Source organism: Scyliorhinus torazame, chromosome 15, assembly GCF_047496885.1.
Source record: "Scyliorhinus torazame isolate Kashiwa2021f chromosome 15, sScyTor2.1, whole genome shotgun sequence".
NCBI classification, from domain to species: Eukaryota; Metazoa; Chordata; class Chondrichthyes; order Carcharhiniformes; family Scyliorhinidae; genus Scyliorhinus; species Scyliorhinus torazame.
This window is the reverse complement of record NC_092721.1, coordinates 126496569-126513004: the sequence shown is the minus strand read 5'-3', so window position 1 is coordinate 126513004 and position 16436 is coordinate 126496569. Positions and strand designations below refer to the sequence as shown.

The 16436-nt window shown below is 49.3% G+C and overlaps 1 protein-coding gene across 3 annotated transcripts in view; it reads right to left on the bottom strand.

The window, feature by feature from the left end:
* LOC140391804 (coiled-coil domain-containing protein 138-like) overlaps nucleotides 1-16436 on the bottom strand; it is a 183847-nt gene that overhangs the window by 141503 nt on the left and 25908 nt on the right. The window lies entirely within an intron of this gene.

The window sequence follows — 16436 nt, the reverse complement described above, 5'->3', positions numbered from 1 at the left end:
CTCCCCCCCCAATTGCCCCCCCCCCCCCAAGCACTCGGATCCCCTCCCCTAGCACTCGGATCCCCTCCCCCTTAACACTGGGATAAACTCCAGTCCCTCTAACATGGATGTGGGCAATTTGCAATGTAAGGAGGTTTAAATAAAATTGAACCGATTTATGTGAGTTGGGGTGTTAGCCCCTCCCCGTGCTGTTTATATCCATCCCCCTGTCTGGAGTGAGGGAGGGAGCTTTTGCATTCCTCTCAGTTTTCTCCCTCAGTCTGGCTCCAGCCACTGCCCCACCCTCCCCCCTCTTTCTGCTTCAACTTTTCTAGGTCACCGCATCGGAATCCTGCAAAGAGGAACCGGCTGCGGGAGCTTTCCGCTTAACCACGCTGGAGATCGACAGATCCCCCCCGGCCGCCACCCCCTTAAAAATCAACACAGCTACTGTTAAGACGGTAGGCTGAAGGACGGTACAGTTCGCCAAATTAGAGCAGCGCGCTGGATCCTACTCCTACAAGGATGCGACATCACAGTGAAAAGGATAAAGACACACAGGTTTTTGGCAGATAATTTACAGTATGCAGGAACCAGAGTGTGAAATCATTGCAGCCAGGCACAACACAGGACCCTTTATTCCTAAATAGTTACCGAAAAAAGCAGGCATCAGACCACAGAGAACCCAGCCCACAGATAATTCTCTAACAATTTATGTAGATGGCTCCTCCACCATTGATAATGGGAAAAGAATGTGGCACATATGTAGAAGACGCGCATTAGAGGAGATATCATTAAAGTTACCAGGACATTTAGGTTTGCAGACAGCCGACTTAGCAGCCATCGCATACATTGTGCGCCATCCAAATTCATTCCTGACCCACGCAGATATATATTCGGACAGTCTATATGTCTGCAACAGTTTGACGGAATTCCTGCCCCTGTGGGAATCTAGAGGATTTATATCCGCCGATGGTAAACCACTACCCTCAGCGCCATTACTAAAGCACATTTTCAAAGAAGCTAAAGATCGCAAATATGGCATCATAAAGGTTAGAAGCCATCATCATTCCTCCCCACCCGGTAACGTAAAAGCAGACACCCTAGCAAAAGCTGGATCACGACATGGTCACTTTTGGCAACCCCCCCCCCCCGCCCCCGAGAGTGCCCCAGTACACGCAGTCCAGGTCTCAGACCAATATTCAAGATTTAGCACAGGTGCAAAAAGCAGACGACACGCTTAAGGAAATTTTAAAAGGTGATTACCCAGCACCCTACGACAAATTCAAAGATACTATCAATTCAGGACGGAATTATATTAAAAAACGGTATTTATGTGGTCCCCACCCAGGACAGGAACCAGATTATTTGTCAATTTCATGACGGACACGGACATCAAGGGATAGAAACCACCCTTGCCCACCTAAGACCTCTCTGCTGGTGGCCCGATTTAAAACAGATGTCACCCATTACATTGAAAACTGTTTAATTTGCACTCAGAACAACCCAGACAGATACGCAAAGAAAGGTCAGCCAATACACACCCGCCCTGTTAATGGCCCATGGACGAACTTACAACTAGATTACATTGGTCCCCTTCCCCCCCTGCAGAAATGATTTTAAATATGTGTTGGTAGTGATCGATGCCTTCACAAAATGGGTGGAAGCATTTCCTTCCAGGACAAACATGGCTAAAAAACAGCAAAAATTCTAACTCAACAAATATTTACAAATGGTGCAACAGCACAACACGACATGGGACACAGTTCTCCCATTTGCACTGATGTGTATTAGAAACACGGTGTCGAGTTCAACATGCTACACCCCCCACACCCTCATGACCGGATGACCCATGAAGGGTACAGAGTACTTATTTGGACTTGATTTGGCCAGCCCCACAGTCACCGCACTTACCCACGAAAAAGCAGTCCAACAAGTAATGGAAAATATTAAAGCAGCACAGCTCGCTGCAGCTGTTCGACTAGGTGCTAGGAAAAAGCAGAGTAAGGCCTGCTTTGTTAAAATAGTACACCCGGTAGAATATACAGTCGGACAGCAGGCGATGGTCTCCCTATACAATCCGAGTTCATTCCTCTCCCCCAAATTTGCAGGACCCTACTCGATTTCTGATAAAGTAAGCCCCTCAGTATATAAAATTACGTATCCAAACGGAAAATCAGGATGGTTTCATATAAACCAACTTAAGCTTTATGGAACTCAGTGCAGCCACTCACACCACATTTCACTGGCAATAGCAGACAACGACGGCCTGCCCACTGGCAACCTAATCCAACCCTCCCCCATCCAGGACAGCACGTCCACAGACACAACTTTGACTCCGCCCCCAGTGATAATTTTCCGCCGCGGACTTGATTCGGCCACGAGCGAGAGCGACAGCACAACGGACTTACTGGAGATCCCCGACCAATGGCAAAACAGACCAGGCTCCAGTCACTACAGCCTCAGTAACACCGACCAAGATATGTTTGGCCCCTCAGATACCATTTATTTGCCTCAACCAGAACCAGACCCACCGCCCGACGATACAACTTCCCCCTTTGCCAAGAAACAATGGCACCGCGATAACTCTTGTCGGTTGACAAGAAATGATGAAATGGATCCCACGACGGCCCACGCGGCCATGGCACAGAAACGCCAGACACGAGTTTGACAACCGGGAGATGGTGATGAGTCAGAGTTTGACTCCCACCATGGTAACCCCTTTACGACCCTTTTCGGAATGGAACCGAGGTGTCCAGATGATGAGAGAAAGGAACTGATTGAGATTTACGGTGTCCTATTTTCTGATGGAGCCTGCCCAATTTTCTTTCTTTAATTTGTTATTTTTAAATGTTGAATGTTTGTCTTTTGTATGACTATTTGTGCTGACCTCTCACAAAATGTTTTGATACAATTTCTTCTTTCGGTCTCATGCTAAATTTCTTGATGCAGTCATAACTACTCTTTTGACGCCAAAATGGTAGTTAAAGGAACAAGTTTGTCGGAAGTCCATATTCAAATTCTTTCCATTCTTGTAAGGTCACCCAGGCAGTGGAGTAACGGCACTAATCTCCGCCCTGCCTGAAGACCCCCTATGTATTTGGTCAGCCAAGCTCGGGTAGCGGAGCAACGGCACTGATCACCGCCCTACCCAGGGATTCCACCCATTCTTGCCCTGCCGCGCCACTGTCTCCACCAGCCTCCACAGGCTAAGTCCGACTGGTTTATGATTTGCCACTGTCTCCACTGGTTCACGCGGCTCATACGCACCCAGTGTCCCACTGATTTGGAAAGTTCTTTTCAAAACTCTTTTAGCGTTCTTTTAGGTGTGGTTTAAAGAATGGACTTTGCCAGTTTTCTTTTTGCTTTCCGACAACCCTTCGGTCGCTACCCCCAACTGCTATTTACACATTCAACACACTTGGTTGAAACAAAATCTGCTGCTATGGAAAACTACCTCAACACTGGACGGAGAAATTGTCCGCCCACTCAACGCATTGACCACATGCTGCGAGATTGCTTGCACTGTGACAGAATTTTTTTCTTGGACGTCTTGTCTCCAAAATGGTTGGTTTAAAAAAAAAAATGAGGGAGCCACACATGGTGACAATTCTAATGGGAAATTGATATTAAGGAGAAACGGACAAACGAGATATTAAACAACGGCAACAATAGATATTATGCTTGCACCCCCAGGAATATACGAGGATACAAAGAACAAAAGGCAAGATGAAGACAGAACTGATGACCTCCATCATGATCATCGTTGGATCACTACAGTTGCGCGCGTTGACGGCCCCTGTAACCCACACCACATTGGCCCCAAACACAACCATACCACACGATACCCCTAGCCCGGACACCACACCTTACATGGAAATAAACATTGATACCCCCACATGGTGCGCTATCATAAAATGATATTCCCTCTCATACACAGTAGAAGCCCTATTAGTTGTTGCCATACTATGCAATGTCGTTCAGACACTTACGACTTCGGAAATGGCGAAGGAGAGCCTCCCGCTCCCCAAAATATACACTCAGAGCCCCTTTTCTCAGACTTCAACAGACCCCACACTCTTTTTGAACCCTTTTTCTGACTAATAAATTCCGCGGTTTTCAATAAAAGTTGCATTTTCTGCAAATGTGATAAGTTTAAGTAGTGATGCTGCCATTGTTTAAATATTTGTACTGTAACAGAAGTTATTTTGGTTATTAGCTAGCAGCATAAGTGTAGTTTAGGTAAGGACAGTTAGAGGTTCCCCTTTGTGTAAAAGAAGTTAAATGAATGATTGAATGTTATAGTGCCCTTAGAATTTTTATAGATGTGTGATGTGTTAAAAAAATTAGGTAAATGTTCCAATCGATAGGACAGAGTAGTGTAGAACCTGTCCTTGATTAAGGGTACCCGGCACACCAAAGAACAGATGAAGATTCAGTAGTGTGATCCACCACGCTTCGCGTTTAGGATCAAGAGGGCGGACTGTAGCCATCTGGGATGGCCACTTACAAAGAAACATGACATTTGCAAAGACTCAAGGGAAATATGGCCAATACAAGATTCAGGCAGGCTCAGAGCCTAAATGTATATTTGTAAGCAGAGAACCAGACAGTATCGAAAACCCCAGCCGATTTGCATTCTAATGACCATTTCCCTAAGACAAAGGACTGGTACTCAGGTATCCGATACAATTCCAGACACATCGGTGCCACTCCCTTTACTCAGGAAGCATAATCAGCAAGGTCAATGACCGCTTAGGACACGCCCAGCCATCAAGGCAAACGCCCCTTTATTGGCTCAGATCGAAGGCAATGATTGAAGTCTGCCGAATTCTTGGGTCCAAACCGAAGGACCGCCCAAGAGCATGAAACCCCCCCCCAAAGGGTAAAGAGAGACACTGCCATGTGTTCGATCTCTTTTGGACCTGGCGCTCCGGCAACATCCATCTCCAACTGCAGCACCACGACCAGAAGCAAGTCCAAGTTCAACGCTCGCTACCAGACAAATGAGCCTAGCTGAACCGCAGTTACTTCTCCAGACCCAGCAGATCCAGATTCGAACAAAGGCCACTGTTCCTCTGACCTAAGCCGGATGCCTGAAGTTAAGTACAGGTTGTCATAGTGTTAGGTGTAATTTAGCTCGTAGTGTTTATGTTGCACGTATAAGTTAATCTTGTGTGTAAATAAAGTATTATTGAACTTGAACGAGCTAACTGGTTGTTGGGTCTTTGATCGATATCCGGTTGAACCTTGTGGGGGTATCATTTGATACCTGGCGACTCTGAAAGCAATATAATATCAATATCTAGACAAAAGAAGGGCAACCTTATTGACGGCCATATTTATCACGAGTAAATATAGCAACATTAGTCAGAAGGTTGACTATTAAGAATGAGATTTGCAGGGGCAGCACAGTGGCTAGCACTGCTGCCTCATGGCGCCGAGGTCCCAGGTTCTGATCCCGGCCCTGGATCACTGTCCGGGTGGAGTTTGCACATTCTCCCTATGTTTGCGTGGGTATCAACCCCCACAACCCAAAGATGTGCCGGGTAGGTGGATTGGTCAAGCTAAATTGCCACTTAATTGGAAAAAATGAATTGGGTACTCTAAAATTTAAAGAAAATGAGATTTGCAAAGGTTATCCAGTAATTTTTGAAACCTCTGGAAAATTGAAATTACACAATGATATTATAAAATAATCAGTAGCAACATTCTATTGAAAGAAGACTTTCAGAACCTGATTTGATTTGTCATGTGTACCAAGGTACAGTGAAAAGTATTGTTGTGTACAGTCCAGACAGAACGTTCCATACATGAAAAAACATGGGACATACATAAATACACAATGTAAATACATAGATACAGACATCGGGTGAAGCATACGGAGTGTAGCACTACTCAGTAGAGAAGACGTGTGAAGAGATCAGTTCAGTTCATAAGAGGATCATTTTGGAGTCTGGTAACAGCGGGGAAGAAGTTGTTTTTAAACCTGTTCGTGCGTATTTTTCAGACTTTTGTATCTCCTGCCCGATGGAAGAGGTTGGAAGAGAGAATAACCCGAGTGGGAGGGGTCTTTGATTATGCTGCCTGCTTTCCCCAGGCAGTGGGAGGTGTAGTCAGAGTCAATGGATGGGAGGCGGGTTTGTGTGATGGACTGGGCGGTGTTCACGACTCTGTAGTTTCTTACGGTCTTGGGCCGAGCAGTTGCCATATCAGGCTGTGATGCAGCCAGATAGGGTGTTTTCTATGATGCATCTACAAAAATTGGTAAGAGTCAATGTGGACTGACACTGCTCTGGATCCTTATCCTTCTTATCAGGGAGATGGAAACCTGCGACAATGTAGGGGGGGAAATCCCCCTCTCACTTGCTTTATTATACACTCTCACCAACAGTGGCCCCAGATCTGCCCCAAACTATTTATAGAACTCTACCGGTCATCCAGCCCTGGGGCTTACCCTGCCTGCATTACCCATACTCTCTATCACTTCCCTCAACCTAATTGGAGCCCCCAGCCCCTGAACCAGCCCGTCCAGGAACCGCCGTACCCCCTCCTCCCTGGTCGGTGGCTACGACTAGTATAACCTTCTATAGAACGCCTCAAAACATCCCATTCACCCCCCTCCGGGTCCATCATCACCTTCATCCCCAACTCTGCCAATCACCCTCGCCACCTCTTGTTTTCTCAACTGATGGGCCAACATCCTACTCACTTTCTCCCCATACTCATATACTGGCCCTCTGTAATTGTCCCACTGCCTTCCCCATAGACACTAACCCAAACTCCATCTGGAGCCTTTGCCTCTCGTTCAAGAACCCTGCCTCCGGCGCCTCCAAGTATCTCCTGTCCACCCTCAAAATCTCATCCACCAGCCTTGCTCTCTTCTCCCGCACCGTTTTCTCCTTATGCACCCAAACTGATGTAAACTCCCCCCTAACCACTGCATTGAGTGCCTCCCACAGCGTGACCTCCCCAGTATCATTTAACTCCACGTATATCCGAATGGCAGGCCACATCCACTCGCACACCTCTTCATCCATCAATAACCCCACATCCAGCCTCCACTGCGGGCACTGGGCCCCCCTGCCCGGGCCACACGCAAATCCACCCAGTGTGGCACGTGGTTGGAAACCACAATTCGCCAAATGCACCGAGTGAGCCACCCTCACCAGCAACATCTTCTCTAGCACAAAAATAATCAATCCAAGAGTACATCCAGTGCACATGGGAGAAGCCCCCCACCCCCACCCAATGTGCTCCATAAACTCCCTCAACTCCTTCGCCACTGCCAACACCCTCGACGACTTGGGACTCGACTGGTTCAAGCTCGAATTCGTGACTGTATTAAAATCCACCCCTAATCAGTCTAAGTCAGGAATCCTCCTTAACACCCGCCTCTCAAAATCCACATCATCCCAAATTCAGTGCATAGACATTTAACAGAACCACTGACATCACCTCCAATTTTCCACTAACCATCACATATCTCCACCCCACCCCCCGGATCGGCCACAATACTCCCCACTTCAAACACTTTTTAACCAACTCCGCCATCCCCCACTCCTTACCTTCATATATAGCCCAAATTAAACACCTGCCCCACCTATCCCTTCAGCTGCCTCGCCTGGTCCCCTATCTTCAGCTGTGTCTCCTGGAAAAAGGCCACGTTTGCCTTCAAACTCAGATACGCGAAGACACGCGACCGTATAACCTGCCCATTCAACCCCCTCATGTTACACGTGACCAGCCTGGTCCGGGGGGGGGGGCACTCCTCGCCCCCTTCCCCTGCCAATCAGTCATACTGGCCCACGTCACGTGCCCCACCGACATTGATCACTTCCAAACTGTGCCATACCAACCACACCCATGTCAGCAACCCGTCCCACCTTCACTCAAACAAAACTCCCTCCCCCTCCGCATAGCAACCCTCCCCACTTCACTCCTACAAACCAGCCAGCATGGTGGCCCCTCTCAAAGGCCTTCAACCATCCTACCCCCTCTAATGCCCCTCCCCTCCAACCATCTATCCCTCAAGAGTAACAAAAGGCACACTCACCATCGTTGCTCACCCGTCAGTACCTGCCCCCGAAAACCCATCAAACAATTTAAAGAACATCCAAACCTCCTCCAAAGTTCAATGTCCTCACATTCCTCCCAGGTCATTGCCCCTCATAAATTTCATCGCCTCCTCTGGCGTGTCAAAATAAAACTCACTTTTGAAAAGTCACCCACAGCGAGGCCAGGTACAGTACCTCTAACCTCACCTTTTTAAAGCGAGCAGCCTTAAACTGGTTAAACCCGGCCATCCTCTTCACCAGCTCCACACCCAAGTCCTGGTACACCTGCAGCTCTTTCCCTTCCCAGGTACATTTGCCTCACCAATTGAAGGATTTTCTCCTTGTCCAGAAAGCGGTGCAACTGCACCACCATCTCCCTCGACGGCTCACCTGCCTGTGGCCTGTTCCTCAGCACTCTGTGCGCCCGCCCGGTCCACCCCCAGGGGCCGATCAAAGGCCCCCTTCCCCATCACTTCTCCATCATCTTTGCCACTTTCACAGGGCCTCCGCACCTTCACTGCCTTCAGGCATCTCGACAATCCTTAGGTTTTAGTTTTCTGGAGCGATTCTCCAAATCTTCCACCTTCTCCCTCAGCTTTTTCTGTCTCTCCCGCATCACTCCCATCTCAGCCACCAACAAGGTCAACTGCTCCTTGTGTTTGCCCACCACCTCCACTATCTGGATCACCGGGCCTCCAGCCTCTGCTCAATCCGCTTGATCCAAGATCTCAGCTGTTCCACCGGCTTGGCTAGGTCTTCCAGGGCCTCTTTCCTCGGTTGCCAAAACTTTTCAGGAACTCCACCAACTGCTCCATCGCCCATTGGGCAGGTGAAGAGTCCCCTTGCCCTCCGCCATCTTTCCCTGTGGCACACCACAAAAACACTCCTGCTCCAACAGCACTTTCGTTCTCGTTGCGCTCCTCCTCCACTGATCTATGCATCATCCATACCAGAGGTGTATTACCTTCCCCAGGCACTCCTGTACTATTTGCCCTCAAATACTTTGCCCTTCAGGTGGGGAAAAGATCAAAAACATCACCCGAGGAAGGAGCAGCGCTCCGAAAGCTAGTGACATTGAAACAAACCTGTTGGACTTTAACCTGGTGTTGTAAGACTTCGTACAGATTTAAGTTTGTCACTGAAGACAAGAATCCACTTCATATGGCGTGTCGAATAAGAGTTTTCACCGTTAAATATGATGCAGAGCGGGGCAGGGTGAATCAATCCAAAGCTTACTTCTTCCCTGTATGCATAGACTTGTTGTTAAATGCTGCTCGCTTCCTTGCCAGATCTGCACTCATATCTCAGTAAATCCTAATTGGGTGACTATGACAAGTGACATCGAGGTGCTCCCTTGTCCACGAGCTCCTTTTCTTTGTAGCGATGGAGCCATACCACAATGGCTCGCGGGCGAGAACACCTGGCAAGGCTTCAGTTGGAGGACACAGTGATCTCTACCTCCGGGGATTGGGGAAGTTTCCTCGCTCACCACCTTTTTGAATAAATCTGACACAAACTGGGTTGGGGCTCTGCCCTCTGTTCCCTTCCAACAATGCATAACATTGTCGTCTTGACCGATTTTCCAACTTTGACCCGCAGTGACATGCTTTCCTTAATCGTAAATGAGACCACCTCGGAAGGTGTGCCCTTATCATCCCATTTTTTCCCCCACCTGTATGCTTTAAATTCTTAGGTGTATTTGGATAAACCTGATACCCGAGTGTTTAGGTTAGGTTTGCGGTAGCAAATAAAAAATATATATTGGTGTAGTGAAAAGCAATTTATAAAACATCATTGAGGGAAACACCACTTGTGTTTCCTCTATATTGCTCAACTAGAAGAAAAGAAAATCCTTCTCTTTTTTAAAATAAAACGCATTTTATTCACACTTGAATCAAATTAGGTTACAGCAAATAAACACCCCAGGAAACATTCTTCCCAACAATCAACTATACAGTTTGTACAGATTTTTCTCCTCCCCCCCCCCCCCCCCCACCCCCCCCCCCCCCCCCCCCCCCCCCCCCCACCCCCCCCCACCCCACCCCCCTGCAACAAACAGCTCCTCAAACACGGTCACAAACATCCCCCACCTTTTCTGAAACTCCCCTGCTGAGCCCCTTAACTCATACTTTACCTTCTCTAACCGCAGGAAGTCATACAGGGCACCCAACCATGCTGCTACCCCCGGTGGCGATGCCAACCGCCACTCCAGCAAAATTTGTCGCCGTGCAATCAGAGGCGAAGGCCAAGACATCGGCCTTCCTCCTCTCCATGAGCTCCGGCTTCTCTGAAACCCCAAATATCGCCACCAAAGGGTCCGGGTCCACTCCCTCCTCCACTATCCTGGCTAAGACCGCGAACACTCCCACCCAGAAACGTCCCAATTTTTCACAACCCCAAAACATGTGCGCATGATTCGCTGGCCCCCGCCCACACCTCTCACACTCATCTGCTGCCCCCTGAAAGAACCCTTATTCTCGCCCGAGTCATATGCACCCTGTACACCACCTTAAACTGGATCAGGCTCATCCTTGCACAAGAGGTCCCGTTTACCCTTCGCAGTGCCTCACTCCATACTCCCCAATTGATCTCCATTCCCATTTCTCCTTGATCTTGATCTTCACCAGCCGCTCACCTCCCTGCTCCCCTAGCCACTTATCTATATCCCCAATTCTTCCCTCCCCTTCCACATCCGGAAGAAGCAGTCGCTCCAGCAGGGTGTATCCCGGCAATTTAGGGAACCCCTTCTAGACCTTTCGTGCAAAGTCCCTAACCTGTAGATACCTGAACTCACTACCCCTCGCAGCTCTACCCTCTCCCTTAGCTCCTCCAGACTGGCGAACCATTCCTCCAAATACAAATCCTTCACCTTGACCAGCCCCACATCCCTCCACCTCCTGTATACACTACCCATCTCCCCCGGCTCAAACCCATGATTCTCGCACAGCGGCGTTAGCACCGACATCCCTTCCATCCTAAAATGCCTCCTCGGCTGATTCCATATCTTCACCGTGGACTACACCACTGGGCTCCCCGAACACCTACTCTGAGCCATTGGCAATGCTGCCATCACCATAGCCCTCAAACTAGACCCCTTACAAGATTCCTCCTCCATCCTAACCCACTATACCCCTTCTCCTTCCCAACACCGCTGCACCTTGTCCACATTCGCCACCCAATAATAATGAAGCAAGTTTGGCAACGCCAACCCCCCTGGTGCCTCTGCAGCAGGGTCCTCCCCACCCTCGGCATCTTCCCCGCCCATACAAAGTCAGAGATGATTGTGTCCACTTTCCGAAAAAAGGCCTTTGGTATAAAGATCGGGAGAGCCTGAAAGATAAACAAGATCCCCCATCCTCTCAATCCCTGCTCTCCGCCATAACCGGAACCCCCCGTCCAGACTCCCCGGGGCAAACCGGTGATTATCACAGATTGGGTCCCAGACCGATGCTCCCACTGCTCCAGCATGCCGCCTCCACTGGCCCCAAACTCTCAGGGCCACCACCACCACTGGACTGGTGGAGTACCTTGCCGGCGGGAACGGCAGAGGCGCAGTTACCAATGCCCCCAAACTGGTGCCCTTGTATGAAGTCGCCTCCATACGCACCCATGCCGACCCCCTCCCGCACCACCCAATTCCTGATTGTGTTAGCATTTATTAACAGGGGGATTGAGTTTAAGAGCCATGAGGTTGTTATGCTGCAACTGTACAAGACATTGGTTAGACCACATTTGGAGTATTGAGTGCAGTTCTGGTCACCTCATTATAGGAAGGATGTGGAAGTATTGGAAAGGGTGCAAAGGAGATTTACCAGGATGCTGCCTGGATTGGAGGGTAGGTCTTATGAGGAAAGGTTGAGGGAGCTAGGACTTTTCTCATTGGAGCAACGGAGGATGAGAGGTGACATCATTGAGGTGTATAAGATGATGAGAGGGATAGATAGAGTGGACGTTCAGCGACTTTTTCCTCGGGTGGATGTAGCTGTTACAAGGGGGCATAACTATAAGGTTCATGGTGGAAGATATAGGAGGGATGTCAGAGATAGGTTCTTTACTCAGAGAGTGGTTGGGGCGTGGAACGCACTCCCAGCTATGGTAGTGGAACTTTCAAGCGGTTATTGGATAGGCATATGGAGTGCACTAGAATGATTGGGAGTAGGTTGATTTGATCTTCGTTTCAGACTAGTTCGGCACAACATCGTGGGCCGAAGGGCCTGTACTGTGCTGTAGAGTTCTATGTTCTATGTTCTAACCTCAGCAGAATATTCATTTGGACCCCCCCCACCAACGTTAAGTGCAGTGTATCTCACCTCTTAAGATCCTCCCTGGCCTCCTCCACCAGCTTTGTTAAGTTCCACTTATGGAACCTCGTCTATTCCCTCGCTACCTGAATCCACAAGTACATAAACCTATCCCTCGCTACCGTAGTGGCATCCCCCCCTAAATTAGCCCGCTGTGCCAGCTCATTCACCAGGAATACCTCGCTTTTCCCTACATTCAGCTTGTATCCCGAGAACCCTCCAAACCTCCCAACAGGCCCATAATCCTTCCCATACACTCCAACGGATCCAAAACATACAGCAAGAGGTCATCGGCATAGAGCGACACCCGATGCTCCCTCTGTCCCCTCATTATTCCCTGCCACTCTGCCGACCCCCCCCCCCCCCCCCCCCCCCGAGAGCCATCGCCAATGACTCTATGGCCAGCGCAAAAGCAGCGGCAACAGCGGGCACCCCTGCCTCATACCCCTGTGCAAGTCAAAGCTTCGTGAGCTCATATCATTGGTCCTCACCCTCACTCTTGGCGCCACATACAGCAACCACACCCATGCCACAAATCTCGGCCCAAACCCAAACCTTCCCAAAACTTCGAACAAGTACCGCCACTCCACCCGATCAAATGTTTTCTCCGTGTCCATGGACACCACTACCTCCGGTATCAGAGCTCTCAACGGATTAATCACCACATTCAACAGCCGACTTATATTACTTACGAGCTGCCTGCCCTTCACGAAGCCTGTTTGATCTTCTGCAACCACCCCCGGGACACAATCCTCCATCCTCCCCGCCAACAACTTGGCCAATACTTTCACATCCGTGTTCAATGGTGATATGGGTCTATACGACCCACATTCCACCGGATCCTTCCCTTTTTGGGGGATTAGTGTGATTACTGCCTGTTTAATCGTCTCTGGCAACTCCCCCTTCTCCAGTGCTTCATTAAACGCCCCCAACAGATGTGGTGCCAGGTCCGCCGCAAATTCCTTATAAAATTCTGCCGGGTACCCATCCGGCCCAGGGGCCTTACCAGACTTCATTCCCCTGATATTATCCAGCAACTCCATCAGCCCCAGGGGCTACTCCAACGCCTGCCTCTTTGCTTCCTCCACCTGGGGAAATTCCAGCTCGTCCAGAAACCACCCCATGTCCCCCTCCTCTCATCCTGGGTCTGCCTCATAAAGTCTCTGGTAATACTCTCTAAATGCCTCATTTATCTTCCCTGGCTCTGACACCACATCCCCAGCCCGGATCTTCAATATTTCCCTGGACGCAGCCTGCCTCGGCAGCTGGTGTGCCAGCATGCGGCTCGCCTTCTCCCCATACTCGTACTGCACCCCTCTTGCCCTACGCAGTTGCCCTACCGCCCTTCCTGTTGTCAGCCTGTCAAATTGCTCCTGCAACTTTTTCCTCCTCTCCAATCCTTCCACGGTGAGCACCCTCGAATATTCCCTGTCCATCTCCACTATCTCGCTCACTAATCAGTCATGTTCCATCCACCTTTCCTTATTCGCACGAACCGTAAATGAAATAATTTCTCCCCGGACCACTGCCTTCAGTGCTTCCCAAAAAATGCCCGCCGACACCTCCCCATTCTGATTGAATTCCACATAATCCATAATCGCCAACCGCACCTTATCACAAAAACCTCCATTCGCCAACAACCCAGAGTTAAACCTCCACCTCGGCCTCTGCTCTCGTCCCGTACTGAACCGAATATCCAGCCAGTGGGGTGCATGGTCCGAGATAACTATCCCCGCATACTCTGCCCCCTCCACCCCAACCAAAATCTCCTGACTCACTACAAAGTAATCAATCCTCAAATACACCTTGTAGACGTGTGAAAAGAAGAATACTCCCTTCCCCCTGGGTTCTGAAAGCCCCATGGATCCACTACACCCATCCTCTCCATAAACCCCCCCAGCTCCCTTGCCATTCGTACCCTACCCATCGACCTGGGGCTCGATCTATCCACCCTCGGCTCCAGGACACAGTTAAAATCTCTTCCCATGATCAACTGGTACGTGGCCAAATCCGGGATTGCTGCCAGCAACCCCCTCATAAAACCCACATCATCTCAATTTGGGGCATACATATTTACCAGTGCCCCTTCCAATACCCCACTCACAATCACATATCTCCCACCTGGTTCCCTCACCTCCTTCGCACTCACGAATTCCATTTTTTTGCTCATTAAAATCGCCACACCCCTCTATTTCAAATCAAACCCAGAGTGAAAAGCCTGCCCGACCCACCCCTTCCTTAACCTAACCTGGTCCTTCACACGGAGGTGTGTCTCCTGCAAAAAGACAACCCTCGCTTTAAAGCTCCTGAGGTGCGCGAACACCCGCAACCTTTTAACCGGCCTATTCAGTCCCCAGACGTCCCACGTTACCAACCTTACCGGAGGCTTGTGCCTCCAATCCACTCTACCGTCCGTCATCTTCCCCACTTAACTCCTGCCCCTTTCATTCCACTCTGCACCTAGCCCATCCTAGATGGCCCCTTTCTTCCCCGCCCCTTTCCCTTTCCCCCCTCCCCACAGCCACCGCTCTTGGCCTTCTCCCACACCACCTCACTTCCGTTCACCAGCATAACCTGCTAAGAAAACCCTTCTCTTTAATACATGGTACGAAGTCTTACAACACCAGGTTAAAGTCCAACAGGTTTGTTTCGATGTCACTAGCTTTCGGAGCGCTGCTCCTTCCTCAGGTGAATGAAGAGGTCTGTTCCAGAAACACATATATAGACAAATTTAAAGATGCCAAACAATGCTAGGAATGCGACCATTAGCAGGTGATTAAATCCTTACAGATCCAGAGATGGGGTAACCCCAGGTTAAAGAGGTGTGAATTGTATCAAGCCAGGACAGTTGGTAGGATTTCGCAGGCCAGATGGTGGGGGATGAATGTAATGCGACATGAATCCCAGGTCCCGGTTGAGGCCGCACTCATGTGTGCGGAACTTGGCTATAAGTTTCTGCTCGGCGATTCTGCGTTGTCGCGGGTCCTGAAGGCCGCCTTGGAGAACGCTTACCCGGAGATCAGAGGCTGAATGCCATTGACTGCTGAAGTGTTCCCTGACTGGAAGGGAACATTCCTGCCTGGTGATTGTTGCGCGATGTCCGTTCATTCGTTGTCGCAGCGTCTGCATGGTCTCGCCAATGTACCACGCTTCGGGACATCCTTTCCTGCAGCGTATGAGGTAGACAACGTTGGCCGAGTCGCACGAGTATGTACATGATGTACGTACGAGCTAGTGACATCGAAACAAACCTGTTGGACTTTAACCTGGTGTTGTAAGACTTCGTACTGTGCTCACCCCAGTCCAACGCCGGCATCTCCACATCATGGCTTTAATACATCTTGAAGGGTTAGAAATCTTTAATTGCAAAAAGAGTTCCTGAACTGCTAGGGTTGCAAGGTACAGTTGCAAAAACAATGGACAAGGAGGGATTTGATAGACCACAAGAGGGCAGTAACTCCATAAATAACTGCTTTCCAGATAACAGCCCAAGATTGCAAATAAGTTTTGATAGAAGCCATAAGTCACTGCTCAGGGTGCCAGACAGTCAAGGACCATAGACATGTGCTTATTGATAGTATAGCTATGTGTACATGCCATGGTACCACAGCAGTTAGCACTGTTGCTTCATAGTGCCAGGCTCCCAGGTTTGATTCCCGGCTTGGGTCACTCCGTCTGTGCGGAGTCTGCACGTTCTCCCCTTGTCTGCGTGGGTTTCCTCCCACAAGTCCTGAAAGACGTGATGTTAGGTAATGTGGACAATCTGAATTCTCCCTCAGTGTACCCGAACAGGCGCTGGAGTATGGCAACTAGGGGATTTTCACAGTAACTTCATTGCAGTGTTAATGTAAGCCGACTTGTGACAATAATAAAGATTATTATTATTGTTGACAATTGAATATTGTAATTAGACAAGTATAGAGTTGCTGGACTTGGTTAAATACCATTGAGGGGAACAAATGATCAGGACTATTAGTTGAGATTGGATATTGCTTACCTTCAAATAAGATGTATGTAAATTGAGCCGAAGGTGTAATTACCGTTGTTTTCATTTGTGTGGGGAAATTGTGGACCACATGGTGGGCAACGTCCCCTGCTA